The sequence below is a fragment of the Anabrus simplex genome, chromosome 1 (genome assembly GCF_040414725.1).
Source record: "Anabrus simplex isolate iqAnaSimp1 chromosome 1, ASM4041472v1, whole genome shotgun sequence".
Classification (NCBI taxonomy): domain Eukaryota; kingdom Metazoa; phylum Arthropoda; class Insecta; order Orthoptera; family Tettigoniidae; genus Anabrus; species Anabrus simplex.
In genome coordinates this window covers 74389039-74405637 of record NC_090265.1, presented here as the reverse complement: position 1 = coordinate 74405637, position 16599 = coordinate 74389039, and the positions used below count along the sequence as shown (strand labels likewise).

The 16599-nt window shown below is 38.8% G+C and overlaps 1 protein-coding gene across 1 annotated transcript in view; it reads left to right on the top strand.

The window, feature by feature from the left end:
• Positions 1–2016: 2016 nt before the first annotated feature.
• Positions 2017–16599, top strand: part of LOC136856712 (phospholipase A1 VesT1.02) — a 103004-nt gene continuing 88421 nt past the window's right edge. The window contains exon 1 of the mRNA XM_068225623.1: positions 2017–2058. The gene's annotated coding sequence lies outside the window, so the exon portion shown is untranslated. The remainder of the gene's footprint in view (positions 2059–16599) is intronic.

Here is a 16599-nt window from a genome sequence, read left to right as displayed (position 1 = left end):
GTCACATCATTTTGTCAAAATACTAACGGGTGATTTCAATGCACAGGTGGAAAAAGATAAAAAATTCATGGCAGATGCCGTAAAATTAAATTAAGAAAGGCTTAGGGAAGTATGTGAAGCATTCAATCTTAAGTTGATATCCAGTCGGTTCAAGAGAGAAAGGAAATTTGTAATGACGTGGCGTTCACCAAAGCCTATGTTGGGCGAATTTCAAATAGACCAAGTAGCCACATCAAACCCGTTGGAAATCTCGAATGTTAAAGTTCACGGAGGGGATAATATATATTCCGACCACTACCTATTCTGAGTAAAGGTAAAATTTGTTCCAAAGTCCAACAAGAAACCTCCACAAAAATTAAAGAGATACCGAGCTGACGTACTCAAGATAAACCAAGAGATTCTTGAGGAGTACCGACAAGAACATGAGGTCTTGGAGTCTTCGAACTGGGACGAAATGGCAAGAAGTGTCCAGGAAGCAGATGAAACGACTATGATTATTGCCAAAAAGAAAAATACCCGTGGTGGAACGGCGATTTTGAAGTAACCCTGCAGAAACGGTCCGAGACATAGAATAAATGGTGTTCAAACCAGAAAACATTCGAGACTTCAAGGAATATAGTAAACTCACGGCAAAAATCCTTCGAAACACGAAGAGGAGGTACGAGAAAGAACAGCTGTTCCATACAAAGGAAAAATTAAAGAAGAACAGCACGAGAGACTTCTACAGCATGTTAAAGAACAAAATCAATGGATTCACCCCCAGAAATATGTGTTTTAAAAATAAACAAGGAAAATTCAACCTTGGGGACAGTAAAACTGCGAGCACTTGGCTGACTTTCCAGAAACTTCTGAATTGTCAAGCCCATGAGGAGGGATTGTTCATTGGAGAACTCCCATTTAAATTCAAGGGTTAAATGGTTTCAAAGAACTTGTAAATTTATCGAAAATTTCCCTTGATAATTTATTCAAGTCCCTTACTCATCGTCCTATAAATGCATATTTGGCCCTATTTGTCCTGTTGAATTCCAACTTTATCCTCATATTACTCCTACTTTTAAAATATCAGCTCAAGCTCATTCATCAATTAATGTCATTTCACGCCATCTCTTCACTGACAGCTCGAAACATACCGCATAGTGGAAAATCTCGTCTTCTTACTCCCAAGTCTTCCCAGCTCATACTTTTCATTATTTATATAACACTACTCCTTTGTAGAATTTTACCCAGAACCAAACGTGCTGCTTTCCTTAGCATCGTTTCCAGTTCTCCTATCAAGTAGTCCTAAGTCCCAAAATGTTTAACCATCCTTCAAAAGTCGTCTATATCAGTCGGAATCAAAACCGCGATCTTGGGGTCATGAGTCGGACATTCTGCCAATGGTCCACTGAGGCAGCTATGGAATGTATGTAAAAGGAGCGACTATGAAACCAGGACACCGGGCAGACAAATGGCGGGACTGTTCCTATTTACAGGCCACGGTTGATCCCTTCTCCTTCGTCCTTCACTGAACCGTAAAATCACCACACATCTCCCGACCAGAGAGAGAGCATCAGCCTCTAATTGGACCTCCATACCCCTTTAGGGTACGAAATGAAATCTGATAAAATGTAAAATTTAAATAAAATAAAAAAACATTAATCGCGAACAGCTGAAATCGTATTTTGTATAGTATTTCCAAAGATTTAAATTTAATATTTTCTTTGTATACAGGGATTACCACTTATCTGATAATTATCCAAAATGTAAAATCCAAACGCCATTACAGTGCGGAATAACCCTGTGCTTATTATTCTTCAGCGTCGTAGTAGAACGTAGATAAAGGCAACTACTGCGCGAGAATGTTATCAGCATGGTAGAGGTCACTCTGGCAGATTTACCTAATGATTTAGTTTCCTTGACTACTTATCATGGGACATGATAACGAATGTTTAATTTTGACTCGACGTACGTCAAATGTTCACGTACGAGTATAAAGGCCAGCAGAAACGGACACCTCTTCATTCCTTACAATGGGAAGCAAAGTTCTACTATTTGCGGCATTGCTTGCGTTCTTTACTGGTATGTTGCTGTATTTCTTCTTAGTACACTATCATGCACCTACTGCAAGTCACTGTTGTTGTTGTTGCAGTTTTACAAGATGGAACAACGTGAATCTTAGGTTTCTAATTTGCATTTTTTAATTTTTGCCTTTCTTCGCATCGATACAGGTAGGTTTCGTGGCAACGATGAAATAGGTAAGAAGCGACCGTGGCCTTAATTAAGGTACAGCCCCGGCATTTGCCAGGTGCGAAAGTGGGAAACCACGGAAAACCACCTTCAGGGCTGCTGACAGTGGGATTCGAACCTATTATCTCCCGAATGCAAGCTGATGGCTATGTGACCCAAATCGCACAGCCACTTGTTTGGTCGTGAATATAAGGCCTTTTTTAAAGGCCTTATTGCATGTGAACTAACTGTTTCGTACATAATGTTATCCTATAAACTGTGGAAACGACTATTGTCAGAGTCGGTGATTTACTCTGTACTAATTGCTTAAATCCAAGAATTATTATTATTATTATTATTATTATTATTATTATTATTATTATTATTATTATTATTATCGGCCGGCCGGCCGGCTCATTGTGCATGACCACCTCCGCGACATACCAACAAGCACGGCAATTCCCTCACTGTTGTGCTCCGTGCTTAGAACGTTTAACAAGTGTCGATCTGTATTTCCAACTGTTCTCGAGTTATGAAGTGTTGGTTCGGAGTGTGATTCTCACAATTCCCGACGTGTGTACACAATACAGGTTCATAGTTATGTGAAAACAGAATTTTACAGGAAAGTCGTCAGGCGATTCATAATACTGTTTCCAGGTGTACATCTTCCACATATAGAGAGTGAATCTAAATTATACAGAAAGAATTCGTGGATGCTCTACGTGTTATATATATTGACGATAGCGCAGTCGGATTGGCGGAGAAAATTTGTTTTTTAGAGAAACTGGGGTTACCTTGTTGCTTCCAGGCGCACGATTCAAATTGACGAAATTGCCGTACTTCTGTGCCAGAGTGTAAACCGCTGCCCTCTGCTGTGCATCAGGGAAGGGAGGAGAAGCGGGATGGATGGTAGACGAAGACAGATATAATGCTCCAAGGGAATGCAAAACTTCCTTCTTTCGAATCATGCAGAATTTTTCTTGGATATTGTTTGTTTATTAATAAGTCGTAATTGCGCACGTAGTGCAAGAACGCACAGTGATTAAGACATATCTTTCAGTCAAGGAATGCACCCGATCATTTCCCCTCTCGTGTGATGGTCTCAGTAAGTTTGTTTATTGTTTAACATGCGCGAAGATTCACACGCTACTGTCCCACGATCACGCATTCCTTAACTCACAACACTGTTAAAGGAATGTAATATTGAACGAAAGAAACAATATTTCTACTTCGATCTTCACGTAACAAGAACAGTCGATGGAGAATACATCGGCCGAGCGTGGAGGTCATTTAAGTGGCCCACCACGGCCTACCCTTCCCCCAGAATAATGATACTTTAATTGCTGCATGACATGGCGAGTGAAATGCAGTGGAACGACATTATGACACAGCCACATTCACTGCCCAATAATCCAGGCGGTGATTCTACCGAGAAACGGTAGCACTTCTCACCGCAAAGTTAGTAGCCAATATGGTCAGAACAAATTATATAGGGTAGGAGGCCCTATATCCCCACGATTCAGATGTTTTTGGATATAGCGCATAGCAGTGAATATTTCTACCACTGAAGTATATACAGTTTCATATTATATGCTTCATTGATACTAGTGGGTGTAATAACAAAAGAGTAGCGTTACAAAAATGTTGCAAAGTTTGGGCTCGGAAGACTTGGGAGAAAGGAGACGAGCTGCTTGACTAAGTGGTATGTTCCGAGCTGTCAGTGGAGAGATGGCGTGGGAGGACATCAGTAGACGAATAAGTTTGGATGGTGTCTTTAAAAGTAGGAAAGATCACAGTATGAAGATAAAGTTGGAATTCAAGAGGACAAACTGAGGCAAATATTCGTTTATGAAGGGGAGTTAGGGATTGGAATAACTTTCCAAGGGAGTTGTTCAATAAATTTCCAATTTCTTTGCAATCATTTAAGAAAAGGCTAGGAAAACAAGAGAGAGGGAATCTGCCACCTGGGCGACTGCCCTAAATGCAGATCAGTATTGATTGATTGATTGATTGATTGATTGATTGATTGATTGATTGATTGATCGATTGATTGATTGATTGATTGATTGATTGATTGATTGATTGATTGATTGATATAATATTACATACTTACACAAAAACAATATTTTAAAACTTAATTGAAAACGATAACAGGAAGAGATGCTCTTAAATCCGGTCGTCACTGAAACTTAGTGTGCCATATCCCGGACATCATGTTTTTGACAGCTACGATGGTTTCGTTCCCCCACTGTTCAACTTAACAAAATCACGCTTTCACGCTGTTTCCACACATACTTCGGGAAACCAGACCGCACTGAATCCATGTTCCCGTTCGTGCAGAAACGTCACTGAAATAGTCAATACCACAAAAGTACGTAAACATGTATTGTATTTTTTAATTCTTTTTAGGACGGGATTGAGGTAGAGCCTCATTTCCCTTCTGTCATGGACACCCCTCTATAACCGAAGCTGGTCAGCCCTGAGGTTCATATCAGTCTGTCCTGTTAAAAGTGCTAAATTGCCCGATATGGGCTCAGGCGTCATGAACGCAATATACAATCGGCTTAGGTTTTCAGGGTGCGTCTTCCTCATTCCACCTGGAATTCGAATTAGAAGCAAGTGATAGAAGTATGTGGTTGCGGGGTAAGAGGTGCGAAAGGTAAGCATTGCTGCCATGCATGTGCCCATCTCAAGTCTCAAGGCCTGACAAAAGAACACCTGTTCCGTCCGTGGTGACTTGGTATTTGAGGTGTTGTTGTGAAGTTTTAAAGTGGCACTACAATTGTGCCTTAGTTATATATTTTCTATAATTTTATTATAATTACTGAATAAATAACAGCTTAATCATGAACATGGATGGGATTTTTCTGTCACGACTAATGTTTGTAATGAGTTGTCATCCTGCCCTACCTACAAGCTGCCGCGATTTCCCGTCAGAAAAGATAGTATTCTTGCGTTTACTGTGCAATTTCATCGTTTCAGAATGTGTCTACAGCACTGCTGTGGTGATATGTGAAGAAAAAGTCAACCCCTTTTTGTTGGGCACCCCTCTAAGTTGAACTGAACCGAGCTCGATAGCTGCAGTCGCTTACGTGAGGCCAGTATCCAGTATTCGGGAGATAGTAGGTTCGAACCCCACTGTCGGCAGCCCTGAAGATGTTTTTCCGTGGTTTCCCATTTTCATACCAGGCAAATGCGGGGGCTGTACCTTAATTAAGGCCACGGCCGCTTCCTTCCCACTCCTAGCCCTTTCCTGCCCCACCGTCGTCGTAAGACCTATCTGTGTCGGTGCGACGTAAAGCAACTAGCAAAAAAAAAAAAAGTTGAACTGATAGTTCGAGAACCAATGTTATCAAACGTAAAAGAGTAATTATGTTTGATAATTATATCTTTATACATGTCGGTGGTATCTTTAACCTATAGAATTAGCCAGCTTTGAATATATCGTTGTTATGTATTGGTATCTGGAATTGGAAACAATCGAGTGTCCAGAAATAGGATCATCTGCCCATCATTCAAATTTCGCGCCATGACACACGTGCCGTCACTTACATCTTACCACCGACACATTGCCTGGTTACACCTTTCATCTTCAATACTACAGATTCTCTTACTCTCAGCGTCTCAGAAGTAGTTAATGGAACGTAAAGCAAATAACATTATTATTATTATTATTATTATTATTATTATTATTATTATTATTATTATTATTATTATTATTGTGGTGTAGTGGTTAGTGCGATTAGCTGTCACCCCCGGATGCCCATGTTCGATTCCCGGCTCTGCCAAGAAAATTGAAAAGTGGTACGAGGGTTGGAACGGGGTCCACTCAGCCTCAGAAGGTCAACTGAGTAGAGGTGGGTTCAAATCCCACCTCAGCCATCCTCGAAGTGGTTTTGCTCAGTTTCCCACTTCTCCTTCAGGAAAATGCCTTGATGGTACCTAACTTAAGGCCATAATCACTTCCTTCCCTCTTCCATGACAACCGCTTCCAATCTTCTCGTACCCCCACAAGGCCCCAGTTCAGTTTAGCAGGCGAGGTACTGGTCCTACTCTCCAGTTGTATACCCCTGACCCAAAGTCTCATGCTCCAGGACACTCCTTGTCAGGCGGTAGAGGTGGGATCCCTTGCTGAGTTCGAGGGAAAAACCAACCCTGGAGTGTACATGCATTAAGAAAGGAAGATTATTATTATTATTATTATTATTATTATTATTATTATTATTAATATTATTAATATTATTATTATTATTATTATTATTATTATTATTATTATTATTATAAGTGTAAATATTGAAAAATTACAGTATGATAAGCAGTAGGGTGCTTCTATGTACTCTACAATTAGCAAATATATAGAAAAAAGGCTTTGTAAGGAAAATGTGGCAAATTGGCTTTGGAGCGACTATCATAGTTTTGTTGTTGGTGTTTCTGTCAGTTATGTTCAAGTATGTTATCCTCTACTGTTAAGGTCACAATATCTCTCCTAGTAAAATTTTGTATCAGCTAAGATGACAAAATATTGACTGAACTAGTTATGAATAGAATAGAACAGAATATTTTTATCACTTCCAGGGTGTCAAAATTGCAAATGATGTTATAGAAAATTAAACAAAAAAATAAATAATGTATACAAATATACATATATAGACAATTATACAGATATACAACTTTACATATTTTATACAGACTACTTACATCATTTAAAAAATTATCACGTTCCACCCTTGAGAAGACCTTTATGAATTGCAGAGGAAAGGTGTTGAAAAATGTCGAGTGACCCTTCCAGCCGATTTATGAACCAAGAATTTTTATGTGCAACCGTTCTACATTTGGTCAGGTGGAATGTAAATTTCTGCCTTGTTCGCCTGCTTGGAACATGAAGTGGAATCCACCCCAGTATAGCCGGACAGTCCACTTTACTCTTCAAGCATTTAGTCGCTAACATTGCGTTCACACATTTTCGGCGCGTTGCCAGCGGATTCATTCCAAGAATTTTTATACATTCGTCATACCTTCTTGAAGAGAGTTGCATGCCCATGAATCCAAAACTAATCCTTTCATGAACCTCTTCTGTACACTCTCGAGATGGTATATGTGGCCTTTCTGATAGGGGAGCCACACCTCGCAACCATACTCGAAAGGGGGTCTCAACAAGGAACAAAACAGTGTTTTGGCATATGTAATATTACTTATATCTTTACAATTCCTTTTGGCAAACACCAGTAGTTCTGAAAGATTTCTTTATAATATTATCGATGTGTTTCTCAAAGGATAAGTCATTCCTGTCACTAAGAATTACACCTAGGTCGTTAAACACCTCCGCAGGATTTAAAGCTTCTCCACTGATTTTCCATCTATAAAATACAGGTGTTAATTTCCGAGTAAATGACATGACACCGCACTTGAATTTATTCACTTTAAGGGACCACTTATCACACCACTTGTATATTTGTTTCAGATCTTCTTGTAGATAATCGCCATCACTGTCTTCTTCTATGACTTTATATAGTTTCAAGCCATCAGCGTACAAGAGACATTTACTGCTCTGAACGACTGTAGTAATATCATTTAGAAACAAATAGAAGAGGCCCTAACCGTGTTCCCTGTGGGACGCCAGATGAAGGTTGGTAAGGGTCAGAGATCAAACCCTCGGACTTGACTAAACATATTCGTTTTTTCAAATAACTCTTCAGCCACTCGAAAGTACTCTCGGACAATCCATACGCTGACAACTTCTTCAACAAGGCCTCGTGTTGTAAAGAGTCGAAGGCTTTGGAGAAGTCAGTATATATCACATCAACCTGTTTATCTTTGTCCAATGCATCTGAAATAAATAAACTGCCAAATTGGTAGCAGTTGATCTGCCTTTAACGACTCCATGCTGTGATGGGTCTAACACGGAAACATCGGCAATGGGTTAGTCGCCGATCGCGATGAAACTTGGAAAACACATTGAGGTACACGTAAAAATGATGTCGGCATCAATTTTGGGTGCCAAGATTCATTAGAGCGTTAACTACTGGGACTAAAAGTTGCAACATTTCAAATTCCGCGCGAACAGCGATGAATACCTGCTGGCCAATGCTAAGCTGGCACACTGCGTACTTGGAGACACGCCTCTGCACCTCATTCCCTCCCCACTCCAATTGGTTAGCTACCGCAGCCGGCAAGCGCGGGGAGAATGTAAACGTGCGGTGTTGAACCAATTGGAGCGTGGAGGGGAGGAGGTGCCGAGGCGTGTTTCCAGGTACTCAGTGTGCCAGCTTAGCATTGGCCAGCAGGTATTCATCGCTGATCACGCGGAATTTGAAATGTCGCACTGGGGCGAAATTAATGTCTTCCAGAGGCGCAGCCAAATTTTCCGTATTAGCGATGAAGAAAGCAGCCGTGTCAACTTACAAAGAAAAAAAGGCTAAGTATTTAGATTTTTGTAAAATGCCGTATATTTATATTTTGTATCTTGTTCGTAATACGCACATTTACACCCTTATCCCAAATGTATTGAAATTTACAATGACACTGAAAATTCATACCTTATTTACAGTCTATTTCGGCCCCTGCCTTCAAGGAATTGCGTGTTTGTGTGAACTGATCTTGCCTCGGAAACCTGCACAGTGTTGATTGGAATGATGTCCTGGAAAATGTCACAAATGCGGTGATCTTCATTAAAACTTGACCTCTTCAAGCTAGATTTGCAATAAAATGTGACAAGATATGGGGACTGAGCTTATGTTTCTCTTATTTTATAGCGGCATTAGATGGCTTTCCAGAGGAAATATACTGTTCCCTTAATTAGCCCCGATAGTAAGGTTCCAAGCTTCCGTGGAGGCGGGACAAGTTTGACTCCGCGTTTCCTGTCATCCTTTCAATCCAGCAACACTCCCCAATATCATTTCATCTGTCAGTCATTAATCATTGCCCCAGACGAGTGCGATAGGCTTCGGCAGCCGGCACAGACCTATCCACGCCGCTAGATGGGGTTTTCATTCATACCATTCCTGACTAGGTTGACTGACTGTAAATAAGGTATGAATTTTCAGTATCATTGTAAATTTCAATACATTTGAGATAAGGGTGTAAATGTGCGTATTACGAACAAAATGACGGTTTTCGAGAGCACATGCATACTTTTTATAGTTAAATTTAAAACAAGTGTATATAAGAAATCAGCAGAGAGACGAACTGTAAACTGATTTAAACATTTCGTGATAGTTCTGAACAGTGAAATTTCGTTTAATGCAAGCGAAATACACTAACTTCAGCTCATGGCACATGGTCTGATGAATCTCACTTTTATTTATGTGATCGTGTGGGAGAGAAGCCAGTTAAAATCTGATTATTTTCATTTACGAACTGAAGTGCCAGATTATACTTTTATTTTTCCAAGAAGTATATAATTTGAGTGAAAAGTGAACATATTCGACATCGTAAACATTCCATCACCAGTGAGTGACATTGGTTTCCGCACGAGTACCAAAACTACCGTGTGATGCATCAAAGTTATTTACATATACATTTTAATGCAAAGTTTGTGGACAAATGTGCACAGTCACAAGCTCGTACAATGTTAAAATTCTAGGTCCAGTTTTCTGACCCATTCTATTGCTTCAACTGATGTATGATGGATGTCCGTTATCGTTCCTCTGAAAGCACGAAGAGGGCAGTCAGCGACAATGTGATGGACAGTCTGCGAGAAGGCATCGCAGCCACAATTTGCAGAGGTAGCCCATCGCCATTTGTGTAGCAGATATCGACAACTTTCTTGTCCTGTTCGTATCCGGTTGATGATCCTTGACTGACGTCTGAGAAGGCTGAATCCTTGTATTTGCTTAGAAGGGTCTTCAACTAGATGTAAATTTATTAATAAGAAAGCAACAGATATGAGACCTAACTGTCGAAAAAGACCTCTCTGTCAAAGAATGAATAAGAAAGATATGGGCGGTCTTTTCAGGACTTTAAAGTTCGTAGAATTGGACCATCTCTGCGCATTTGTAAGATTGTAAGATGAACATCGAAGGGATAAGTCGAGCAAAATGAAAATACCGATGGATTAGTTCTAAAACCTCGTATCTCAAAATGCTCTTCCTGTCCATTATTCTCCTTAAGATTGTCCACACCTTCTAGCCACATGTTTATATGCAGTAAATCAGAATAATTTTCGTTGAGTTCATTTTCCTATGCCCATGTGTAAAGGAAAACAGACCTTACCACACAGTATTGTAGGGATGTTGTTTGCATCGCAAATTAACACACTCCTACAGAATAATGCATTTAAAGTTCATTTTCCTTTACACATCAGCATAGGAAAATGAACTAAACGAAAATTGTTCTTTTGTATTCCATATCCGTATGTGGCTTGGAATCGTGACGAGTCTTAAGGAGAATAATGGATACGAAGAACGTTGGGAGATACGAGGTTTTAGAAATAAGCCATCGATATCTTTCCTGGCAATCACAGAAATATGCAGTTGATGTCTTCGTACTGTAAGGAACGAGGACCAATAAACAACCAATACCACATCTCTACACCAACATCAAGCAGTAAAGTCCAAGGAGGATGAACTGAATGCAAAAACCATGCCGTAGAGGAGTCCACAGATCATCCGATATGAGGTGTAATTGGAAACCGCCATTGTCACATAGACACTAGCTGAGACCATGTGCAAGAGGTTGCAAGCATTTGAAATGTGGACGTACCGAAGGATGCTGAAGATACCTTGGACAGCTAAAATGACCAATATAGACGTTTTGCACCGTATGAACAAAGAACCAGAAATTCTCACTGCCATCAAGAGAAGGAAGCTGGAATACTTTGGTCATATGATGCGGAGCTCTAAATACCACCTTCTGCAAGTAATACTCCAAGGGAAAATTAATGGAAAATGTGGTCCGGGGAGAAGTAGGACATCATGGTTGGGCAACTTGAGCCAGTGGTTTGGGGTGACAAAACTTACTCTGTTCAGAACATCTATGAATAAACAACAGATCATGCTACTGATCGCCAACGTTCTGCGAGGACATGACACATGAAGAAGAAGAAGATAGTCACATGGTATGAACTAATCATCGAATATATATCTTTCCTTATTTTCTTACCTCAGTACAATCATATCGGAGATATTTATTACAATTACAGCACAAATACCAAAATAAATTGCAGTATGTGAGTTGAAATTTTACCATGAGGAAATCCCGTGAACTACGCTAATCGGAGAAAAGTATTGAACATATATTATAGAACATTCTGATTGAAACAGAACCACGTAAAATACTTTAATAGTTTCATAATTCATGTTTAACTCTTAATCATGACCCATTTTTATTAAAGATGTGCGCACGACATTTTACAGTCATAACACGTTTTACACAGACACTATATCCTACAGGGCATAAAACAATAATGCATTACCGAACTTACCTGCTTACCTGTCTGTCAATAACTGCACCAGCCTAGCTGCAACCGGCAGATGGGTTTCTTGTGACGAGAGTACGTTAGGACAGGTATATAACTCTATTACCTTAAATTACGGAAATGAGGAACTCAGTTGCTATTTAAATATATAATTTGACAAATCATAAGTTTCTGTTTTTACAAACCATTTTCTTTTTCTTTACAATAGCCTGCACTCGTAGTGCAAAAGATAAATGCCATAAAGGCTTACATCTGTAATTCCCAAAGAATAGAATGAATGACGTTACAAAATAAAATAACGTGATGATGCCTTGCGTAAGAGTAGATCAGTGAACCAAAATTAGGTCCCTTATATGGAACAGCACCAACAGACCTATAAAATAAACATGATGCTAGGATTAGAGACGTGTCGCAGAAATAACATTATTACTAAAGGTTCCCTCACATTTTGGGGAAATATTTACATGTAAACAGCCACTAGGCATGTTACAAGCGGCGACTAAAGTAAACCAAATACTGAAAAAAATATGCTACCAAACTACATATAAAAATTCATAGGGACGTGAACCCATATCCTCTGAACAATCCTTGTACATTCTAGATAGACTAACAATATTTATCCCTTAGTACCAAGACATCATATATACAAATACACATAAATATTGACAAGTAAGTGGAAAAGAAAAGGGGAAACAAAAATAAAGGATCTCTGTCACAAATAACTCTCTGCCTGAAGAAGAATATCTTACCCCACTTGGCTTTAAAAATGGCTGCGGCTTGCCGGGGTGCAGGGTTGGGACGTTGACCTGATCGTCTCGCCAGTAAAGCATCCCCATCCCACACAAAAAAAAAATCATAAATAAGGGTGCCAGTGGCCTGGTTTCTCTCCGTTCCGGACTAATATTACAAAGGGCTTTTAATCACGTCTTCTCTTGACAAACCAATAAGCCATAGAACAAATAAGGAGATAATTCTCATTCTATATATCGGGCTCTAATAACTGACCACCACGTCAGTAATTTATTCTATATAAAGCACTATACCGTGCTATTTCTCATAAAATCACCATCGTCTATACTTATGACGTGCTCTTGGTAGCCTCTAGGTCCAAGGTTCAAGTCCATTTGGCAGAGGAAAAAGGAATCAAAGATTTTAATGACACAGCCTACAATGTGGTTTAATTTCACCCGGAGTTGATCAAGTAAATACATGCACATAAATCATATTCAGGCAGCATGCAAACACTACGTTACGCAGATCTATCTATCTTTCCAAATAGAGAGAATGATAAACTACTCCAAATAATCCTTACTTACAAGAAAAATTTATCCGACGGCAGACACTAAGGAATATAATGATCTAATATTCACTAAACAACCTTAAGGAACATTAGGCACTCTCCTTCTCACCACGTAACATACTCACGTCGCTATCTACTACATAAATTATTTATAATTTACAATTTTAGTACTTTAAAAATCATCTTAATAAATAGCCTGATGGGCTATAATCAAGTCATATACTAATATTTACAAATTTAACTACTACATTTCTGGGTAACGAACCCCCAATCCCAACACATGCCTACAAATACGGTTCCCTTACCTGGCATTTGATGACCTCCTTATCCCTCTGTCAGGGTTAGGCTGTGCCTACTCAGCCCATCATGGTAACGATGTGGTCCTGGGTCGATCCTCTGGGTCTAGTCTCCATGGGTAGCTCGTTCATGAGGCCGTCTTCTTGCGGTTACGGTCGGAAGGTCTCGTATCACACGTCCCTTGAAACACGGCAAAGGTCTTCAATGGAATGAAATGCCTAATTTATTAACAGCACAGCACTCCGGGTACTTTTATTTAATTTTTGAGACAGAATCAGTATTAGCGACCTGGGACGTTAAAAGTCATTGTTTCCCTTTATCTGGATATCCGCGCACGAATGTATATAGGCAATATATCTACTATCTGAAATCATCAACCTAATCCGTCGAACAAATTGTCATTATCTCGTGCTCGACTGATTCAGACTCATAAGTCTAGCGGGAATAACACAAATGGCTTTAGTCTATACTTGCACTTCTTCCGCATTTCACAATATATTTACGTGGTTACCCGTACCGCCTCATGATGAAGTCTATATGAACGGCATTGTCTACAGTCGGTTAATTAGGCACTCGCGACCTCACTGTAAAGCGTCTAAATACAATCATACGATTGAATAATTACTGGAAAGTTCATGGATCACCGGTCCACTGAATAAACGTTAGCGCAACTGCACTAAAGTAATCACAGTCTTTGTCCTAAACAAAGTTTTCTGGCCCGAATACAGATAGACACGCGACACGCACTAGCAGCAATCTCACCGTCGAATGAACAACCTCCTTCCACATCACTCAGCTTTTATAAGGAGCAAAAAGCAAAGCGACGCTGGGGAAACTCCCTCGAAACCCTCTTGAGTTTGATATGCAGCCACTAAACGGTTTCCCACGGTGGTCGGATTATTACGTAGTTATTAATATCATTACTTGTTAACAGCGTTAAACGTATCAATGGCTTCTTAAAATTCTGGAGATAATTTCCATCTTTTTATTATTCTGGAAAGCCTTCAGAGAGAGGAGATATCACTCGATTCCCGTGATGTGGTGAACCAGACTACTCCCGCTTAAAATATTGTTTGGGTGGTATGGTACTTCTTATCTCTCTTTCCTTCTCCCACATATCTTCTGTTTCACTTGTGCATAGCCACACCCTGCCTAGGGAATCTCCTCCTGAGTTCCCGCGTTCTATGTGGCATCATGCCCTTACAGTTGGCGTCATGTTGCGTAATATTACTTCTGCGTTAAATATCTCTTATTAATGAATGAACACCACATTTTAATCTTAACTGGTGAACATATTAATTACTATACGTAGTTGTAAAGTATTCTCAGGATAACTAATCATTTTAAGAATTTTTAAGAACATTTCAGTTAGTTAATGTTTTTTCTTTTTCTTTAATAACAGTGTACTATAATTTACAGGTCATATTTACAATATAGTTTATTTTATATTTAAATTAACGTAGTGTTACGAAATTAGTACAACAAGATTGCAAAATATTAATTGATCTAAGGAATGATATTAAGATTGTCAACTGTTAGAAGTGTGCATCGTCACAAAGTACAACTTTTATGGAAAGTAGGAGCAAGTGGAATATATCTCACTGCTGTTTGGTAAAACGTAGTCAGATTGTATAATGCATTAAAAGACTGGTTAATATTCTGTTAAAATGTGATATTTGAATATTAGAGTGTATAAACAGGTGTGAGATTTATATTCATTTGCTATGTAAAGGAAGTAACAGAATTAGTGCAGACGAGCTGTGTTTAACACTGGCTGGACTCTGTCAAAGTCACATTTTATTGAATTATTTACCTATCAAGTTATCGGATATGTGCCGGAACTGTTTTAAAACACTATGAACGACGGCGGAGGTTTATTTCTCCGGCTGGTTGATATGCGAGTGATTCATGTCTAGATTGTGGTAACAGCTGACTGCGTACAACAAGGCATAAACTGAAAATTTAAAGACGACGTGATATAGTGATTATTCTATACCTATGTAACCATTTCAGGACCTTGATAAAAAGCAATAACAATGTGAATTACCTCACACACAACTTCCAGCCCAATTCTTATATTTACTGGTACCGCTTGTCAATGCAAGGAGTCCTAATCGAAAGATAGTCCTTTCATCGTTGAATACTCCGATGTGTAAATATGTTAATGTGAGTACTCTAGCTAATGATATTGATGTATCCATAAAGACGCACACAAAATGCTGTCAGTTGTGTACATTTCATTCTTTACAACTTATTTTCACATTATACACACCAACTTATTTTCACATTATACACACCAACTTATTTTCACATTATACACGCATTACCTAATCAACTGTCATCACAAACAAAACACGACTATGGAGAATTAAAAGAATGCGAATGCCATCTTGAAAAACATTTGACAGCTACAGTAACATGTCGTCAGAATCACACCATCAAGTCTGCCTCCTTATAAATGTGCCTGGCAAGCATTCTAGAAGGATATATCACATCCTCTCGTAAATTCTATAATGCCCAATAGTATAGTTACAATGCAAGGAAGGTTCTACATAGTTCTCGTCGTACATTCTGGATATTACGGTGTGTTGCACAATATTGTAGTGGATTATTCATCATATATACAGGTAATAATAATTTATATACGATTAATTACGTGTTCTTACATTAACTAAACTCATATTAATATATATGTATATATACAGCATATGTGTCATGACATAACCTCACAAATAATATGATCTTCAATAATACTAATAATAAATGGATGTAAACACTTAATAGCCATACCTCACAAAGAATAATAATAATAATAATAATAATAATAATAATAATAATAATAATTCGAGCTGATATTGGCATTATTTACCCATGGGTTAAAGAATATTGTCTTAAAGTTATATCAGTCTATTACATTTGCGTCAATATGAGGGTATGGTAATACGTACAACGCAATAATGTACACTGCAATTGGAATAAGGTTTTATTTTCAACATTTATGTGCTTTTATTATGTGGTGAAATTATTTTATAACTTTGCATCTGCTCTCTGTGAGTTTAATCTATATTATTATTCGTACACATTTATCGATACCTACCCTTTACGCCTAGAGCCCTCATGTTGATCATCAATCCTAACCGTTTTCAGGCCACTATATTAGCGTGCGTTTTTAACTTCGTTGGAAAATCTGTTCTAATGTAGAAGAATAAAACCATGTTACTGCCATGTGCTTTCAGGATACTGATTTTCTGTTGAGTGTTGCTTATGTAGGTGATCATTTTGCAAAATTGAACTCGTTGAATAAGTCTCTGCGGGAAGTGCAACACACTTGAGTCAGCTTATTATGAAGTTTCGGGTTTCAGAAAGAAACTTCTTATTTGGA